Source organism: Prionailurus bengalensis, chromosome D1, assembly GCF_016509475.1.
Source record: "Prionailurus bengalensis isolate Pbe53 chromosome D1, Fcat_Pben_1.1_paternal_pri, whole genome shotgun sequence".
NCBI classification, from domain to species: Eukaryota; Metazoa; Chordata; class Mammalia; order Carnivora; family Felidae; genus Prionailurus; species Prionailurus bengalensis.
This window is the reverse complement of record NC_057346.1, coordinates 109517055-109522702: the sequence shown is the minus strand read 5'-3', so window position 1 is coordinate 109522702 and position 5648 is coordinate 109517055. Positions and strand designations below refer to the sequence as shown.

At 49.7% G+C, this 5648-nt stretch overlaps 1 non-coding gene across 1 annotated transcript; it reads right to left on the bottom strand.

Annotated features, from left to right (window-relative positions):
• Positions 1 to 4361: 4361 nt before the first annotated feature.
• TRNAR-UCG lies at positions 4362 to 4446 on the bottom strand. The gene has a single exon. It is a non-coding gene; the product is annotated as a tRNA-Arg (tRNA).
• Between the last annotated feature and the right edge of the window lie 1202 nt (positions 4447 to 5648).

Here is a 5648-nt window from a genome sequence, read left to right as displayed (position 1 = left end):
CTGACCATACTAGAAATTTCCTTTCTAGAGAACTCTGGGAGCCAGCATCTAACCCTTCAGCAATAGCCCGAGGACAAGGCAGCCAGGGCACTTCCCCATCAACTCACCCCCGTCATTGGTGGAAGAGGGCTGCTCCTGGGGGATTGGCTTCCAGCCTGCCCCTGTGTGGGTACACAGACTTCGGTGGCCAGGGAAAGTCCTCAGGCAGAGAGTTGCGTGTGATGGCCATGGAAATCTGGCCAGTACGCACGCATCTGTCATGTGCTGAGGGGATGCGTGTGGGGGTTCTACAGAAGGCACATCCCAGCGGCAGGGAGAAGACCCTGAGAACTGGTGGAATGGAATTTCCGAAGCTGAGACCGTCATTCTGTGGGGTGTGCAGGAGACGGGGCTCAGTGGCGGCGCTGGGTTCGCAGCTGCTTGCTCTTCCAAAACTTCCTGTTCCAGAGGCCCTTCAGGCACGGTCTCTCGCCTGCTGGCCTGGTGCACGGGCTTCAGTAAGGTTCTTAAATGTGGAGTCTGCTGCCTTCAAAATACAAAGAAGCTAAACTGGCATAGGGCTTCTTTCTTTGTAGTTGGAGGCATAAGGCCGGCAATTTATCCTCACTAGGTGCCCAGACGTCCCTGAAGGAAGTTACCTGGGTTGCAGGACCCCGGATTTTGCCCTCACCCAAAGCCCAACCATCTCTGCTTATCTGTATCTGAGCGGCGTGTGAGGCAACATGGACAGTTGGCTCAGTAGGAACCGGGGTCCGTGTCATCGACGTAGTGGAAAGTCAGGACAACAGCAGTAGCTCATATCGTGCTCCGGCCTGATCCACGGATGACACCTGCAAGAGACTCCACCGCCCCTACGGAAGGCGTAAAGGCACTTTGCGCACCTTGCCTGGTGACGCAGAGGAATAAAAGCAGTGGCCGAGGCTGTCCGCTGCGCGTCAGCAATAACAGCAACTTTTCAGCTGCTGTTGCGATAGAGTCCGATGATGCTAACTACTAAAGTGTGTGTGTCCAGTAACCCTCACTGGTTCGCAGTGAGGTGCCAAGGGCCAGAAACCTTCGTTCCCAACCAGTCCCGGTTGTTAGCCATGGAGGTGGTCGTGGGTACCACAGTGCCTCGGTGATTTTTGTTTGAGACCAGCACTCTCTTTTCCTCCCTGTGGTATGCACTCTGGTTCCAACTGTGTGACCCGGGCCCAGGGCCCACATGAGGTTGCTGGCTCCGTATTCCGCCCACATTTCTAGAAGCTACCAGCAGAGGTCACGATGAGCACGTCCAAGCGGCAAGTCAGCACCCACGCCTGTTGGGCAGCAGCCGCACCATCCGTCCTGATTGTGGGATCCGAGACCAGCCACAGCAGGCCAAGTTCAACCGGGGACTCCAAGTTTCTCAACAGCAACTGCAACACAAGTCCCACGCCCCACGGGGAACTCACTTACAAGGCGCTATCAGTCCCCTCCCCTCCAGCGTATATAAAACAGAAGACGTGCTTGGAGAGAGGTGGGGAGCTGCCTTCGTCTTTCAGTGAAAGTATCCAAATCAGGGTGCCGGGGACTCAGCAGTATCTGTCCCCCCAGATTTTTCAGAAAATCGCATGGAATCCAGGAAACCATGAGAGGCCGAGGAGGGGGTGAGACCTCGGAACCCTACAGGGGTACTCTCCCGAGAGACCTCCTCACCCCCCTATTTTGATTGTTTCCCTTCTAGAAATTGCTGGAACTTTCAGACTCTTACTTTCCTTGCTCCCTTCATTTGCCTTGTCTCTGAACCCTCCAAGTGCTTTCCTCCTTCATATGGGTCCCCTGTCACCTTATGTCTTCCATAATCTAGCATTTTGATAGTCAAGTTGTGCCTTTTTTTTTTTTTTTTCAACATTTATTTATTTTTGGGACAGAGAGAGACAGAGCATGAACGGGGGAGGGGCAGAGAGAGAGGGAGACACAGAATCAGAAACAGGCTCCAGGCTCCGAGCCATCAGCCCAGAGCCCGACGCGGGGCTCGAACTCACGGGCCGCGAGATCGTGACCTGGCTGAAGTCGGACGCTTAACCGACTGCGCCACCCAGGCGCCCCTAGTTGTGCCTTATTAAACCGTCCGTGGCCACGCATAGCTTTGCGAGAGGGGGCCTTTGCAGGGAGAACCTCCCCTTTCTTCGTTCTCTGTCCAGACACTTTTTGGGCCCCCTACCTCCCCGCCAGCTGTCCCCTCCCCACTCCCCAAGGCAGAGCATATCTTGGCACAGAGAACTATTTTACTTCTCTCAGTGTCTCCCAGAGCAGGTGCACCGAGGAAGGAAAGGCCAGGGGTCTGAGGAAGGGCAGGAAACGTCGTGTGTCTGCGCCGGGCAGGGGCATGGTAAGTCTGGAAGGTACGGGGCTTGGAATGCCAGGCTAAGGGGCTTTGACCAGAACTGCTTGAGGTGGCAAGATCTGGTACATCGAGTCTGGGACGGGGAGACGGATGGCTAGAAGCCAGCCCAGCCCGTGTGCAGACCCTGAGTGAAGGGACTCCGACTTCCCAAGGTGTGGGGGCTTCCGAGAAATGGCCGAGGAGGAGAGACTTTGGACTCGCCCCAGTCCCGTGAGCTAGGACGGCCATCCCTATCTTATACCAAGGTGAGGGCATTCAGACCAACTGGATGTAGGAGTTTATCACCAACAGACAGGAGGAACTTCTAGAAGATGAACTTCAGAAAGAATGAAAATGACTTCAGAGAAGAGATCTGAGAGGGAAGAAGGAATGAGGAGCAAATGAGTGACTGAGGATGATGTCCGATTTGGGGGTGGTTCTTAAAAAGTCAAAATTGGGAGAACAAAAACCCGTAAGAACAGAGAGCGATAATAATAAAGTGTTCTAAAGGCTTTGTATAGGTTGAAGGGAGATAGATCCATTGACTAAGTTTAGATTTTTGTCAATACACTTGGTGAAACGTAAGAGTACTCTCCAAAAGAATAGAACTTGTAGGGCGCCTGGGTGGCTTCGTCGGTTAAGCGTCCAACTCTTGATTTCGGCTCAGGTCATGATCTCACAGTCGTGGGATCAAGCACGGATCTTGTTCAAGATTCTCTCCCTCTCTCTCTCTGCCTCTCCCTTGCGCTCACTCACCCTGGAAGAAAGAAAGAAAGAGAAAGAAAGAAAGAAAGAGAAAGAAAGAAAGAAAGAAAGAAAGAAAGAAAGAAGAAATGAGTGTATACCTTCTGAGTCAATAGAAAGAAAACGTACTGGGGCGCCTGGTTAAGTGTCGACTTTGGCTCAGGTCATGATCTCATGGTTTGTGAGCTCAAGCCCGGCTCCAGACTCTGCACTTTCTCTCTCTCTCTCCCTGCACCTCGTGGGATTCTCTCTCTTTCACTCACACACTCTCAAAAACAAATTAATTAATTAACTAATTAATTTTAAAAAAAAAGAAAAGATATTTAAAACCCAATCATTAGAAAAGAAAGCAAGGAAGCAGAAAAGCAATAGAAAGCAGGACAAACCGAACATACAAAGGTTGTGTGGAATAAAAACGACTCTGTTTTTGTTTAAGCAGAAAAAGAATTTTGGAGACTGTTTTAGGTGACACGTTTTGATGTTAATTTTCTGTGTCAGCTTGACTGGGCTAAGGGATGCCCAGAGAGGTTTTATTTCTGGGTGTGTCTGTGGGGCTGTTTCTGGAAAAGACTAGCATTTAGATCAGCAGGCGGAGTAAAGAAGGTCCCCCGCCCCAGTGCTGGTGGGCACCATCCAGTCCGTTGAGGGCCCGGAGAGAAAACCGGAGAGGGAGGGTGAACCTGCTCTCTGAGCTGGGACCGCCACCTTCTCCTGCCCTTCTGGACTGGGACTCACGCTGTCGGTTCCCCTGGTTCTTGGGCTTCAGACTTGGACTGACTTACACCACTGGCTTTCCCAGTTCAGTCCACAGACGGCAGACGGTGGGACTTCTCGGCCTCCATAATTACGCGAGCCAATTCCTATAATAAATCTCAGACATATGGGTATATCGTGTTCATTCTGTTTCTCTAATCCACTCATGGAATCTCAGGAAGCTCAGAGACTCAGAGGTTCCATGGCCAGGAGAAACACCACTTCGAAGCGTCCAGTGGCCCCAACTGGGGAAGTGTTGCCCCTGGAGGTGTCTCACGGGGCTGGCCCGGGACCTCAGCATCCATACCCCACCACTCTTTCTTCTGGAAGTCAATAAACATCAGAACTGCTTTCAGCATCATTGCCACTAGTTGACTTAGAGCTTTTATTCGATGTTTATTTATTTTTGAGAGGGAGACAGAGAGACAGAGAGACAGAGTGTGAGTCGGGGAGGAACGGGGGGGGGGGGGAGACACAGAATCTGAAGCAGGCTCCGGGCTCTGAGCTGTCAGCACAGAGCCTGACGTGGGGCTCGAACCCACGAACCGTGATATCATGACCTGAGCCGAAGTCAGACGCTTAACCGACTGAGCCACCCAGGCGCACCCCCAAGAGCTTTTTATTTGAAATAGATGATGTATTTTTATCAAACAGAATGAATACAATTGCATGGTTTTCTTATTTAATTGTGCATGTAATGAATGATGTCAATAGATTCTCCATGGAGAATCACCCTTACTCTTCTGAAATAAACCTCATGGTGTATTATTCTTTTGATACACTCCTGGATGAGATTTGGTATTTTATTTAGAGAGTTTGCATCTATATGATTTATAAGCAACATTTTTTTTTTGCAGCATATTCCTCAGAGTTGGCTATTCCCATTTTATCAACATCATAAAGTATGCTAGAGTGTTACCATCTTTCCCTGGGGTCTGGAACAGTGTAAATAGCATATGAATCATCTGCTATTTATTTTTTTAAATTTTTTGATGGTTATTTATTTTTGAGAGAGACAGAGCGTGAGCAGGGAAGGCGCAGAGAGAGAAGGACACACAGAATCCGAAGCAGACTCCAGGCTCCAAGCCGTCAGCACAGAGCCTGACGCGGGGCTCGAACCCATGAACCGTGAGATCATGACCAGAGCTGAAGTCAGATGTTCAACCGACTGAGCCACCCAGGCGCCCTGGAATCATCTGCTATTTAAAGGTGAGACAGAACCATCTGGGTCTGGTGCCTTTTTTGATCAAAGAATAACCACAACAAAGATTTACACTGTGTTTAGATTTGGAAAATTAATAGTGGCTCTTTGTTTGAAACAACTATAGCAGGAAGACAGGAAGTTACGGGCCTGGGAAATGATAGACCCTTAAGAGAAAAAGGAGAAAAGTGAGCTTTCTACTAGTTGTTTACCCCTCAAGTGAATGGAAGAATTCATGGACTTTCCTCAGTTCTCAAGCTGGACATTTTTGTTACTTATGCAATTATTGAAAACAATGCTTGACATATCTTTTTTTTATGTTTATTTTTTTATTTTTGCAAGAGAGAGAGAGTGAGCGAGCACTATGGGGGTGGGGCAGAGATAGGGGGACAGAGGATCTGAAGCCTGTTCCGCGCTGACAGCACAGAGCCCGACGCAGGGCTCGAACTCACAAACTGTGAGATCGTGACCTGAGCTGAAGTTGGACGCTCAGCCCACTGAGCCACCCAGTGCCCCCAATGCTTGACATATCTTAATGAACTTAATGACCATGAACTTTTTATTTCATAAGAGAAAAAGATGAACTTCCCGGAATGTAAGAGC